Source organism: Engraulis encrasicolus, chromosome 23, assembly GCF_034702125.1.
Source record: "Engraulis encrasicolus isolate BLACKSEA-1 chromosome 23, IST_EnEncr_1.0, whole genome shotgun sequence".
Classification (NCBI taxonomy): Eukaryota; Metazoa; Chordata; class Actinopteri; order Clupeiformes; family Engraulidae; genus Engraulis; species Engraulis encrasicolus.
In genome coordinates, this window is record NC_085879.1 from 34,252,376 (window position 1) to 34,267,703 (window position 15,328).

General features: G+C 44.5%; 1 protein-coding gene across 2 annotated transcripts in view; it reads left to right on the top strand.

Annotated features, from left to right (window-relative positions):
• Positions 1-15,328, top strand: part of mid2 (midline 2) — a 254,743-nt gene that overhangs the window by 331 nt on the left and 239,084 nt on the right. The gene's annotated exons all lie outside the window — the stretch shown is intronic.

Here is a 15,328-nt window from a genome sequence, read left to right on the forward strand (position 1 = left end):
CATATGTGTTTCCTGTTTCCTACATGTCTTACCGTTTTATAGCGCTGTGGCTGTACAATTACAACTAACGTGCCCAGCGCACCGCGCGCAATGCATTTGGATTCTACAATGAAATGTGTATGCGACGCTGTCATAACATTGAGTGTCTGTGGTCACACACACTACAGGGTGTTGCCGCTTTTGTAGCTTATTTTGGATATAAACTGATAAGTTGAAGACACAATGCGTTGCTTAAAGATGCAGATACATAACGGTACAGGTGTGATGAGAACGACATATTGGGGCGTAGGTTTTAATGCCGTTACAGTTACCAGTGACATCTCACTATTGTTTCCCTGAACGAGCACGTGCGTTGATGGGCATACTATTGATGGGCAATAACAACGTTATTACTCAGTCATTTTGAAAGACTCCTCGTGCGCTTTATTGGCCCGTCTTTTTCTGACAAATACAACATTGATTTTCACCATATTCATCATGCACATAATCATAACGAGATGAATAAGGGGTATCCCATGACCAGAAACTGCGTAAACTTGCTACGAGTTCTTCAGTCTTTTTTAATCCTCCAAGGCACTGCACTTTCAACAGCGTTTATATGATATAATGGTATCCATATCTCTCTCTTTCCCCTGCTAATCCCCTACATTGTTTTCTCCTCCTTTTTTCTCTGCCTGAGCACAGAACAATTGTGAAGGGCATCACCTGTCAGACTCAATTGTGCCTAGGCTATGACTGTCTGCCGTAGCACTACCTCGCCTTGTGCCCAAGGGGATGCAAACACAGCTGATGGTGGCGTGTAGACAAAACTTGGGCCCTACTCTGCAGCTGTTGACTGTATACAGATCTACAGCTCTGCACAGTGCTCACTGAGTTTTGCTGTTTTGCAGTTTTTTTGTGTGGTGATGATGAATATTGATGAAAACACTGTTGTTTTGTCAGTTGGTTTTATTTCTGATTTCTGCACTCCTGTTGAGTTTTTAGTTCGCTTTCGAAGCTGACTAAACAAAAAATGAGATGTAGGCAAAAATGGCCTACCACTTCACTGAATGTTTCTAAACTGACGGTGGTTCACTGCAAAACCAATCCATCACTACCACAACGTGTCCATCAATGGAAGTAGCCTCAAATGACTGGACACACAGACACTGTTGCAGCATACAATAACCTTAATTATTATAGTATTATAGTATAGTGTAGTATTATAGTAAGTCAAACCAATACCACCACGGTGCAGCCTTTGGCCAGCAGCCTAGTCCCATGTGAAATCCATAAATCTGAAGTATAGTGTTGTTGACAGGCTGGATCCAGAGATAGCGATGGCACCCCATAAGTTACAGTGGAGCTGACAGAGTGCACACACACAGCCCAACTGTTGCATGCAACAGCTGGACAAACTGCAATCAAATGATTGATTTTTCCTTCTGTAAATCGTTAAAGGCATTTAGCGCTATGGCATGTTTTAGGAATGCTGGAACTGGGTCTTCAGTTTTGCCTGTCATCACAAAGGGATAGCCATGCAGGCGTTTATAGCATACAGTTTGCCTTCCAAAATGTGTTGGATTCTGAACTACATGTAGTGATTAGTACACATAGCCTCTCCCAGAAGAATGTGACTAGACTTCGGTTTCTACGTAGTAAAACATGTCCCGTTTTAATTCAACACTTAGAGAGTACTGTAGGATCAAATATACTGTGTAGACGATGGTGAATCAACTCACTGAGTGTGAAATTCACACTGCATTTTGCTGTGTACCAGACTGTGGCTGAGCACTTTTTGGTGCTAAAAATTGTTTCGTATGAATGGCCGGTGACAGTATTTATCAAAATGTGATTGTAATAGATTTTTTGGTTTGTTTGTTTGTTTATATTATAGAATCAATTTAACCCTTTGAATTATTCATAGACGCTGCTTGTCTCAGCCTCCCAATTGCTCATCACCTGAGCCAAGATTTCCATCCATCAACACGTCACTTACCACTAGCCACACACACACACACACACACACACACACACACACACACACACACACACACACACACACACACACACACACACACACACACACACACACACACACACACACACACACGCGACACACACACACACACACACACACACAGGACACACAACACAGCAGCTTCATCTGCTGTGGTTAACTTCCATTTGCCATCTATCATGGCTTTTGTTTACCAAGGCTGCTACTGTTTGAATTTTAATGAGGCCGTTTAGAGTTCCTGGCTTAAGCCGAGACGAGCAGAGAGAGAGAGAGAGAGAGAGAGAGAGAGAGAGAGAGAGAGAGAGAGAGAGAGAGAGAGCGAGCTGTGTGTGTGTGTGTGTGTGTGTGTGTGTGTGTGTGTGTGTGTGTGTGTGTGTGTGTGTGTGTGTGTGTGTGTGTGTGTGAGAGAGAGAGAAAGAGAGAGACACACAGAGAGAGAGAGAGAGAGAGAGAGAGAGAGAGAGAGAGAGAGAGAGAGTAATCTGTGTGTGTGTACATGTTTCTGTGACAGAGAGACAGAGAGACAGAGAGAGAGAAGGAAAGTGAGAGAAGAGTGGAGAAAGAGAGGAAGCTGGCCCCAGTATTAGGATGTCAGGTATCTGTCAGAACCACACTCTTGAGCAGGGGGAGTATAATGCTGTTCTGGCCCATTGGTGCATTTTATGGAGCCTCACGAGGCACCATCACCACCCACCCACCCGGGAAAGCTGCCTCTTCAAGCAGCCAGGCTGGCTGCCTCTCCTTTGGCTTGGTGCTTGTTGTTTCAGCTTAGCCTCTCTTGTGTTGCCTGCCAGGGCCACTTCAGTTTCCTGTCCTTATTTAGTGAAAATGCCTAGGACTTAAGTTAACCGTATCCAGAATAACTAAACTACTGCATTCAGGACCTTGTGTTGACTGTTAACAGGAGCTATTTTAGTGCCAGTGTTAAATGTGCCTGTCTTGTGCCAAATGAGGTGTTTTGTTGGTTTTCCCTGTCTTTCTTTTTTTTAGTGGTCCTTTATACACGTGCACAGTAAAAAAAAAAAATGCTGTACTGATTCAACACTCTGGGACCAAATGCACTGTAGAGGATGTTACATAGACTCTGTAGGAGTTGAATTAACACAGCAAATTTTACTGTGCATGTTGTAAAACTGTACAAGCTGTCTTCTTAAGTGAGGTTTGCTTTTCACTCTGCTCTGGTTTTACTTGTCCTTTAAAATTTCAGCAGAGACAGAGAGAGAAGGAGAAGTGAAAAATAAAGCATCGGGAAGAGTTTGAGTTAATTTTCTGTGGTTGACCTGCAGTGTCACATTTTTAAATTATATTTCTGGAAAGGGCCGTGCTGCTTCTATTTCTGTCTGTGGAATTGTACTTGTGCCCACACACACACACACACACACACACACACACACACACACACACACACACACACACACACACACACACACACACACAGGTTTGTGTGAGAGGCCTGAGGACATATCTGAAGTGAGTGGCAGCAGGCTGTGTGTTAAGTCCCCATGCAGCTGCCCTGCCAGAGAGTGAGCGGGAAATGAGGCTGGAGTCCATCAATGTAGTTAGCCGCTCGTCAGGGGGCTAATATTCAATTAGCACGTCCCGGGGTCGACGCGCCGCTGTGCTGTGTCGTGTCGTTCTAGGCTGTGAAGAGCAGATGAGTTTCTAGTGTTCGTTGTATACTGCAGCTACCAGCATCAAAATGACATGTTTGTGGTCATTTTGATTAAATGTATTGTAATTTAATTGAACAATTATAAGATATATGATCATTAACAGCTTTTATTACATAAGGATTGAGGCTCTAGTTTGACTGTGTTGGGCTGTGCACAATAGTGGGAATTCCTTGTCTCTTCCCTCTTTGTGTGTAGATCCGCATCAATGATTTGACATGTTAATAGCCATTTTGATGAATATCTTGTTATTTATTTAACCATTATTAGCCACGGACATGCAACCATTAGCGGCCTTTATTACATAAGGGTCAAAGCGCTGCGGTGCTTTATTGTGTTAGCTCCGCTGTCTCCGCGCACACAACCCACTGTAACAGCATCAAGGACTGACACGTTAACGGCCATTTTGATAAATATCTCGCTATTTGTTTTTACAATTATGAAACATGGACCATGTGGCCATGAGCAGGCTTTGTCACATGCGGGGGTCATGACCCGGGCTTTGTGGCTTTGCAGTAATGTGGAGGTATTTATTGAATGCTAGCCCCACCAATGAGTCATGCAGTTAAACTGGTAATAGCATTGCCCCACGGGGTCATTTATCAGTGTTTTATCATTGTCTGTCTCCCCGCGGAAGCTATCTTGTGAAATAACAAAATCTGTGTGCCCTCAGGCATGATCTCATTTTGCGCGAGATGGTGAAAATGGAAGAAAAAGAACTCTCAATGTTTGTGCGTTCGGCTTTAGTTCTTTGCCTTATATGAGTTCTGAATGCTCCGAGTGTTGTGATGGATTCTATTTTTAGCTTGGTGATTCAAGGTCTCATTTTTCGTTTCCACGACGAGTTCTTTTCTGCTTTTTCATTCAAGTGTCGGTGAGTGATGGATGTCGAATGGAAAGTAGAGAGAACAGAGCATCAGTAACTGGAGGAGGAATGTGTTGACCTGGGCAGGGTGTCATGAAGCTTTGACATGGGCTATTTGTTCTGCTGTTGGCACGTTCACTTCAATGCCAGCTTGATGTCAGAATGGTATTTTAGAGTGGCTGCCTCACCATGTCTACACACTCCACAGAACACGGAGCCATAGAGCTCCAGAATGTTACCATAGTAATGTGCACACTAATTGCAAATGCCTTATCACATTAAAGGAATACGTTTTTTTTTCATCCCATATAGGCTACAGTAGCAATAGCAATAGCAATTTGTATAGCACCTTATCATACACGATTTGTCAATCAATGTACTCAAGAAAGACAAAGAGAAAGAAAAAGACGGATGTTGCTAAGTGCATGTAACTCTACAAGTTAATCGAAAGGCAGAAGAAAATAAAGCTGGTTTTAATTTCTTTTTAAAAAGTCCTATTGATGGAGCAGTTCTAATTTCAACACAAAGCTGCCTCCAGCATTTGGCAGCATAGTGGTAAATTGCTATTTTACCCCATCTGGATTTTATCCAAAAAAAAGGAAATAGCAAAAGGCACTCAAGATTTCACAAGAGTAAAAAAGGTCTTTAATATTACATGACAGAACACTTTAAAAGCACATGGGCCCTTGTATTACGACCATATAGACATTCATCAGGGCAAAATGCCTTGTAATTCCCCAAAGGAATTGATTAATTTACTATACCACCATGCTCCACACGCTCACGATCTCTTCTTAAGCTTGTGTGGATGCTGTGCTCGTAGATGCAATGTAAACACTCCAGACGACATCTTAAATCCTTCAGCAGAATTAATTAGCTTGCCAACAGAAGCCATTAGGCACAATGCACAGTAGCGTCACTTAGATGGATGCTACTGCTTCCCATAGGCCAAGATGACTGTCGCTTCTGGCGGAAGCTAGCCAACTCCAGAGCAGCCATGATCACTGAACACATACCACATGTGTTTTCCACAGAACATGTGTTAGTCAAGATGAATTGGGGGGCTAGCCTGTATCATAGACATGTGACTGTCGTGATTTGAAAGGCGAGGCTAGGCGTATGTTGTGTACTGTAGTTTGATATGAAAAAAAGAATGTACCCACCAAAAAAAAATAGCTGATATATTTTTTGTTGTAAATCAACTTTATAAATTACCTTTGCAATACAGGGGACCAGGTCAAGGTGGGAGGTGTTTTTTTATGAAGGTAGTCACTTTAACTATAAAGTGCAGGGGAAAACCTTGCAATGCACGCCATTTATTTGAATGCCACTGCTTTCCCCAAGCCAATATGGCAGTAGCCTCAGGCATAAATTCACCATAAAAATTTGTCATAAAAACACCTCAGCATCCGTGATCTCAGAGCACATACATACCTTCAGGGTCGAGACTGGAGGAGTTATGAGACAGGGTCAGGTCGGGTCACAAGATGGCCGCCTGCAGAAATTCTTCCAAGACCGCGAGGCCTGTGAACCAACTGCCTTCCATGACCGCCTGCACACTTCACACCCAGCTGACCCACATACACACACGCAAATGCGTGCATGCAGCCGCGCACACACACACAGACACAGACACAGACACACACACAGGCACATGCACACACACACACACACACACACACACACACACACACACACACACACACACACACACACACACACACACACACACACACACACACACACACACACACACACACACACACACACACACACACACACAACATCTGACACAGGAATGATTGACAGGTCACATGGTGTGCCTAAATCTTTGACAGCCTCACAGCAAAGACATAAATAAATAGAGAGTGATGGTGGGCTTTGCTGTTTAAAACCGCCAAACCAGCAGACCCTAGAGATTCATCATCATCAGTGTAATCAGCTGTCATAACAACCATGCGCATCGCAGCTGGCTCTGAACAAATTTTTAGATCACATTTCCTCCCCAAAGCGGAGCAGCGCTTGTGTTGTCTCTCAACTCAAGTGCTTTTTTATTTATTTATTAATTTGCTTTGCTTTTAAGGCGACCTTATTTACAGACAGGCTCAATTGGTCCCCTCCAGTTCACCGCGTCTTCTTCCTAGTCCAGTGCAGCCAATGTTGTGAAAACATGCAGCGTCGATTCAACACTTATAGAGTATTCTGGGACCAAATACACTCTAGAAGATGTTAAATTGACTCTCTCAAGTGCTGAATTAACACTGCATTTAAAAAAAAAACTGTGTGCGTGCATGCTGTGCGCAGTCTTTCGACACATTTACTCACTGCTCCCGGAGCTATGTGGCTCCATTGTGTCACTTTCATAGAGAGTCCAGCGGCAGATTGAGTCCTTTTGGACAGCTTGTCATACATTCCGTCACAAAAGGGACTCGGCGACGTCATCCACTCACACTCACCCACCCGTCCGTCCCTCCAAATCGACAGACCGCAGCTGACAAAAATAGCGCACTGTAGTAGTGTGTAGGGTGCTGTAATCGTCTCCTAGGAGGTGCCCTAAACACAATGCACAATGGCTTTATTATTCTCTCGTCTGTCCTGAGTAGAGCATGCCAAGCCACTACTAAGAGAGGTGGGGCATGAGATTGTGTAATAGAAACACCAAATGGATCAGTGATTCCACTTTTGCCTGCTCACACTATGGCAAATAAAGCTGAAGTCTAAAATACAGTAGAATATACATGGGTTCTGAATTTTTGTTTTACCTTGGATGCGCGTAACTCAACCTCTGATTGTTGGAAACCGCTGTCGGTCAAAAAATTAGCTCACGTGGTTGGCTGCCAGTGTCTTGCCCCTCCATGTTTATAAACAAAATAAATATCTATACAGATCTTACCGTAGCCCCGTACCGTAGCACACCATTCCACCACGTTGTATTAGTCACTGAAAAAACTACCATAGTACTGCACCATTATGATCGGGAACAGGGCCTTTAGTAATACATTATGACTTGGTTATTGCTTTTCTGGTAACAGATAATTTATTACAGGGGTGGTGTCTTAAGAGGTTAACTATGGCTGTAACTCTGACATAAGGTTAGGCGTAGCCTCTTACTGCAGATGGGCCTAGGGCTGTCCCGACTATTCGACGTAATCGATTACGTCGATTGCGTAAATAAGTCGGCGTGTTCAACATACCGTCGTTTACGTGATTTGCGCAAAAAAAAACAAAAAAAAGTGACTTGCGCGAGCCGCGAGGTAGACGTGCTAAACAGAAGCGAAGAAAATGGCAGAGGCTGAAAGCCTGAGGGTGTCAGTGTCAGACGAAGATGAAGGTGCAGTGGCACCACTATCAGCCCAATGAAAAAAAGTGATTTGTGCGAGCCGCGAGGTAGCCTACGTGCTGAAAACAGAAGTGGAGAAAATGACAGGGGCTGCACGTCCGAGAGTGTCAGTGTCAAACAAAGATGAAGGTAACAGTGGCACCACTTATCAGCCCAATAAACGGACAAAGACATCTAAAGTGTGGCGATATTTTAAAGACAAGGCACAAGACCTGGTTGTGTTTCTGTAGGAGACTATATTTATTGAGGAAGTGAAAGTTTTTCAGATCGAGACGCGTGGTATATTTCACACTGCTTTATACTGTCGCTATGCTGGCGGCGTGCATAGCAACGACAGGGAGATAAAGCAATGATTCGTAATGTGCCTGTTATAGACGCAATATTCAACACCTTTAGGGTGACAGTGGTCGGGGTGTTTGTAGAAGAGCTTGTATACAAAGTTAAAAAGTAAATGAAGACAACAGAAGTGTGCATATTCCGGCCAACAGCGTGAGATGTGGAGGAGCGACAGAAAGGGGATAGCGCGTTATTAGGGACCAGCTGGGTTTTGGTGCGTCAACAGAATGACATGGACAGAGTAGCCTCGACGTTCTTTCCTTGCAGGCTACTAATAAAATCTCTGGTAGCCTTTACCCTAACCTATAGTGGCCCATATTTGTTTCCACTTTCCTAATACTGTATAACTTGGGCCTCTTTATACATCAGTAAATGTAGGCTAATAAGCTTACTCGATTTGAACTGAAACAAATAGATATTATATTAGGCCTGTTGTATATATTATAGTCTATGACTAATTTATAGCCTACAATGTCCCCTTTTTTTTCTTTTTTTTCTTTTTTTAGAAATCATTGTCCTAATAGTCCCTAGGTGCACTCTGCTTTATTTGTCTGTTATTTTTCAGGTCAAAATTAAGTGGCATATCACAGTTTTTCCCTTCCAAAAAAATAATAATAATCGCGACTATTCGAAAAAAATAGTTGATAGAATAATCGGGAGGAAAATAATCTTTAGGGACAGCCCTAGATGGGCCCATCAAGGGCGTATTCACTCACACTGAAAACATTCAGGTACATCATAACAACATTGCTATGACAATAGAGAGAGTCTTCAGTAACCAATTAAGATGACCAATGTGATCATTACCATTTTGGTCACAATATAATATTATACCAGAGACTGTGTGCTAAGGGGTTAAGCTTAAGCTAACCACATACATATCACCACTGCAAACAGCATCAACAGTACTGTGCAATACAGTATATGGCTGATATGAAAGCAGTTCCTATGACAATCAGCACTGTAAATTAATAAAGACAGTCAGGGCATCATTCCAGAGACATCAACAGGCGTATAACTCTTGACAGGAGAATCTCTATATAGGTACGGAATTTGATTCAAAGAGGAAAGAAAAATGTCTTCTGTCTACAGACATCGCAAAAGACTTGAGCCAGAGATGTATGACCTTGGAAAACCACACCAAAGACCCAATCTGTCTTGACTAGCGCTACATGTCTCTACCACTCACAGATGCCTTTCTTGTGCAAGACAAACCATTAAATGCTCAAGCATTGATAGACTATATCTAGCAGATCCTTTCTGTTTCACATGGAAGAAAAAAAAGATTTATTGTGTGACATTCCGTGTCGCTTTCAATTTCCAACCCTATAGAGTACGGCTTTCTCTTTGCCTCGTCCTCGTCCTTCCTCGCTCTCGATCTCGTCTTCTTCACACACAGAGCCCTGGCACAGAGGTAATGGAGAAGCGAGCGGGAGAGGTAATAAAGAAAAATGAGCTCGCTCCCGTTTCAGTTGCTGAGCTCAGTTCCTATGACTGTTGTGCTGCCATGGCTTAGATGTGGAGCTTGCTGGCGTTGGGCACTGACGTTTATTTCAAAACGGGAACCGTGTCTCTGTTCAATTGGAGAGCGCTTTGCTGCTTTCATTTCCAGAGAAAAAGCTGTCTGTGTGTATTAGTTTTCAACCTCAATTTTTAATGACATTTTAAGGCCAGGAATTCGAAACCGTGAGCTTTTGCTCAGCATTGCTCTACAGATATAGTGTATTTTATAGCGGATATGAAGGCATCTCTTTGTTCTTGCCTGCAAGCTTCATGTGTATTCCTGGTGCAAGTGTAATTATGCAGTCGCAGTCTGTATTTCACACACACACACACACACACACACACACACACACACACACACACACACACACACACACACACACACACACACACACACACACACACACACACGCACACAAGTCTGACCCTGAGCTGGTGCGTGTTAATTATGTTGATGGAGCCGGGGACAGCCTGTCATAGGCATATGGCATTTAAGACACCAGACGAGGTCGCCGCTCTCAATTTGAATTCTCGCAATCACCAAAAAAGGAGACAGAGAGAAGCCATAAGTTAATTGCAGAGGCTTGCCTCCCTGTCGTTCAAGCTCAACAGTGTGGCAAAAACACAGTTAGTGGGAAGGGGAGAGAAGACTCTCTCTCTCTTTCTTTCTCTCTTTCTTTCTCTCTCTCTCTCTCTCTCTCTCTCTCTCTCTTTCTCTCTCTTTCTTTCTTTCTCTCTCTCTCTCTCTCTCTCTCTCTCTCTCTCTCTCTCTCTCTCTCTCTCTCTCTCTGTCTCTTACTACCTCACTCTCACTCCCTTCTCCGTTTCTCTCGTTCGTTTGCGCCCGGAGAAGTAACTAATTACACTGTTCCCTTTTCCCATGCATCTCCTCAGCTGGTAATTTACATCCCACGGCGGTTAGTTTCCTGGGACAGACTGATGGATTATACGCGCCGTCCTAAGGGGAGAGGAGGGCGGAGAGAGTCGAGGGGAGAGGTTACACCCGGCATATCAGTATATGTAATTACCATATGCCAACGCAGCAATTTAAGCCTCTCACCCAAATTAGACATTAGCGCTCTTAAGCTTTCATGTTCTCTAAAAGCCCCAGCACATGTTTTCTTGTCGCAGTCTTTTTTGCCATTCCCCTAGTCTCTCTCTCTCTCTCACTCTCTCTCTTTCTCTCTCTCTCTCTTTGTCGATGTCGATGTCTCTCATCCAATGTCGATTCACGCCATTCCATTTGTTGTTCCATTTGCCATTCCAGTTGCCATTCCTCTACTCTCTCTAATCCCTCTCTGTCTCTCACCCAATATTGCACTATCCATGTCATGGATGCCATGCCATAATGTTACTCTCTATCTCTCGCTCTCTCTCTCTCTCTCTCTCTCTCTCTCTCTCTCTCTCTCTCTCTCTCACACACACACACACCCTCTCTCTCTCTCTATGTGTCCCTCCATCCCTCTCTCTGTCTCTCACCTAATTTTGCGCTATTCCATTTGTCATTCCTTGACTCACTCTCTCTTCTCTCTGTCCCTCTCTCTGTCTCTCACCCAATATCGCGGCATGTGGTGATGGCTTTTCTTCGCTTACTCTCTCTCTCTCTCTCTCTCTCTCTCTCTCTCTCTCTCTCTCTCTCTCTCTCTCTCTCTCCCCTCTTCTTTCTCTCTACCAATGTCACACTATGTGATGATGGCTCTCCGGGTTGACATCTGAGACCGTGTGCGTAATTAGAGGATTTGGCAAATGCCAGCGTTGTCAGGCCTGGCCGTGGGATGCACAATGTGATGGGCTGGCAGGACAATGCAACCAGTCAGTCCCTTTGGTTAGTCATTTCACCTCTCAGCCTCTCCTTCAGGACAGAACCAGTTTCTGTCTTTTCTGCGCACACACACACACACACACACGCACACTCTCTCACAAACACACACTCACACACACACACACACGCACACTCTCTCACAAACACACACTCACACATGCATACATGCACGCAGGTACGCACACATGCACGCACGCAGGCACACATGTGCATTCACACGCACACACACACGCGCACACCCACACACACACACACACACACACACACACACACACACACACACACACACACACACACACACACACACACACACACACACACACACACACACACACAACCCCTCTATGGCTATACGCACCCACCCAACACCATCATCAGTCATTTCATCTCACAGCTTTCCTTGTGGACAGAACAAGTTTCTGTCTTTTCCCCACACACACCCCCCCATCCTCCCTTCCATGGCTACACACTGCTCAACACCCCCACCCCACCCCATCTGTCTTTTTCATGGGAGCCGTAAGTGTCTGCTTACAGGTCAAACCGCATGGCCGAGGGCCACTGCACCGCTCGTGGATCACAGGGCTGTTTCTTGCTCCCAGGCAGGCGGCCGCGTAGGAGTTTTCCTCGTGCTTTTAAAAGAGCAGAAAAATAAAGGCTTGCATTGTTGCACCGCGCGGCCCCGGCCCGGGCCTTCCCAGCAGCACCACACAACTGAATTCCAGCAGCTTGGAGATACGAATGAGTGGAAATCTATCCCTTGCCACCACTCCCCATCACCACCACCACCTCTGACAAAAGCATTGGGCTCATACCTCGGAAGAAATCAGGCACGGATCCTGCGGATGATGAGAAACAAAGTAGGGTCTTTCATCGTCCCGCTCGTTTTAGATGAAATGTGATGCAAGATTAAAAAAAGAAAAAAAACAAAAAAACGTCTGCCGGGCCTTTTTTCCTTTGTCTGCCTGCCTCTAAATGGATGGGAAATGACATTTCACATTGCCAATATGAGTTGTCTCCCTGCATTCCCATAGTGGTTTCTATTGTAAGAACATGGGCAGACATTGACTTTCCATAGGGGAACAAAGAGCTTACACAGAAGAACATCGGCTGTTTCTGTTACTGCTGTGTAACATTGACTGTATTGACCGCGCATGCCATTTTTGCTCTGTAATGTGTACCATCCAATTAGCTAGAGACAGACCCAATATTGTGTGTGTCTCTAAACCGCAGTCTAGCCCTATACGCAGGCTAGTCCCCTAAACGAAAATGGCCTAATTTCAATTCCTTTTGTAGTGTGTATCTTTTCAAAGTGGTTTGATTTCATCCAGTTTGCACGGAGGCTGGTCTTGTGCGTCACGGCTGTCTGTGAAACTAATTGAATTTGAGTGCTATCTCAGCATTACGTGACTCACACTCACATCGTCTTTCCGACATCCGTACTGTAATAACATGCAATCAGACAGGCATAGCAGCAGGCTCCAGCCGCTAAAAGTCACAGTCATTAAAAGCAATATGATTATGCAGCCAGAAAGGTGATCCTCTCCACAGTTTTAAACCTTGTTAAATGTGTTTGTACAACCAGGCAGAAGGTGTATATACACAAGCCGCTGGTACGTAATTATATGAAAAACACAAATTAGTATGACTTGAAAGCATAGCGCCACAAATTTTACTCCATCTCGTTGAATGTCAAACACATCAAAGAGAAAATGAGTTAAATGTTTAGAGAGGGGGGGATCAGCAAATCCAATTTCATTTAACGAAACCCCGACTTGAAGGTCAATGGTAAGACATATTACTCTAACGAGGTTCAAAAATCTTCAAAATAAATTCATTAACTTGGTGAAATAGTTCCTAGGTGACATCATTATGCTTGAGGATGAGCTTTTTGTGCCTGGGTTAAGCTTGAAAAACCTCTTACCATTACCTTATTTTATACGCAAGACTTCTCTTTTGAATTTCATAATACATGTTTAACCTATGATTGTCATTCAGCCGATTCCGCTAACATCCACCACTTAGCCGATTAGCCTTCTCGTCACCCATTTCTATCCGTCTGATTTATTCTCTTTACATCATTACAGTATATTATTCAAATTCTGACATTCTGGAGTCCTTTTCCACACACGAGTTCATGGAGACAATTCATACAATTACCCATAGCCTACAGGCCACTCAGTGTGCTTTAACAGACCGATAAAAACGGGGAAAGGGAATAAGGAGTAACTGTCTTGTAGTTTTGCAGAAGTGCGTTAAGTGTTTTCAAACGTTGCTGCTGCTGTTGATAAACGGGACTCACTAATTCGACGCCCTTTCGGTACTTACGCCGACCCTAAACCTGAACCTAAACCTAAACCTAACCCTAACCCTAACCCTAACCCTAAACCTAACCCTAACCCTAACCCTAACCCTAACCCTAACCCTAACCTTAACCCTAAACCTAAACCTAACCCTAAATTGCTTGTTTTATTACCATGTGACGGTACCGAAAGGGCGTCAAACTAGTGGGTCCCGTTGATAAACACAGGAGGACAGGGAGCCTCACCGCTAACCTCCATTTACCCCCTCTGGGCCCTGGGCTGCTCCACCACCTGCCTCCCCTACACCTCCCCTACCACCACCCCCACCTCCACCCCCATCCACGCTGCTGCTGCTGCTGCTCAGCCCCCACTCCTACCCCCAGCACCCACCCTTCACTGCTAACCACCTTGCCCCCTTCTCCATTCCACCCTCACTGTGCTACATAGAAAGCTAAATTTTGCCACGTTAATCCAGCACTTAGAGAGTGAAACTCAACACTCTTCTTGTTAGTCCTACTCTGAAAATGAAGAGCTTTGTTTTGCAAAATGACGTATATCCGTTTTTGGGAAATATTGACAAGTTTTGTATTGGCATTGTATTGGATTGTATTGCAAAATGCATTTTAGATTAAGGTTTAAAAAGTATGTTCTCAAAATATTTGAATGGCAAGAATTCGCAAATAGACGAGAGGACATCTGAGCAGACATTTCCAATAATAACCCGCCAGAGTGAAAAAAATGGTGCTAACGTCATTTCGCAACGAATCTCCTCAAATACTGAATTTACACTTCAAGATTTACTGTTCAGTGTGTATAGGCCTACATTCTCTGCCCCTCTCCCTCCACCTCCCCCCATTACTGCCCGCAGTACTTACGCTCACCCCCACTGCCCAGCTGCACCATGCAACCACCACCCCCCCCCCCACACACACACTCACCATTCAACCCATTTTTAAAACCATGTCAAGTGCCTGCTCTTCACCAGGCTTCATTTGCCCACAAGCCCACACAGCCACTGGCATCCATCTTAACCCACTCAACACACTCACTCAGGCATGCACGCAGGCACACACTCGTACACACACACACGCACACACACACACACACACACACACACACACACACACACACACACACACACACACACACACACACACACACACACACACACACACACACACACGCTACAGACACACACACACACACACTCACACACACACACAGGCATGCACACATGTCCACACACACACACACACACACACACACACACACACACACACACACACACACACACACACACACACACACACACACACACACACACACACACACACAGAAGCACACACAGAGAAGCACACACACACACAGACACGCACAATCCCGTTAGAAACCAGTGCCACCCCCTACTCCTACTCATGTAGGAGTAATTAGACTAGACAGTGGACGAGCTGGACGGGGGAATCGTAATTGAATTATTAATCCCTGTGTGGCCA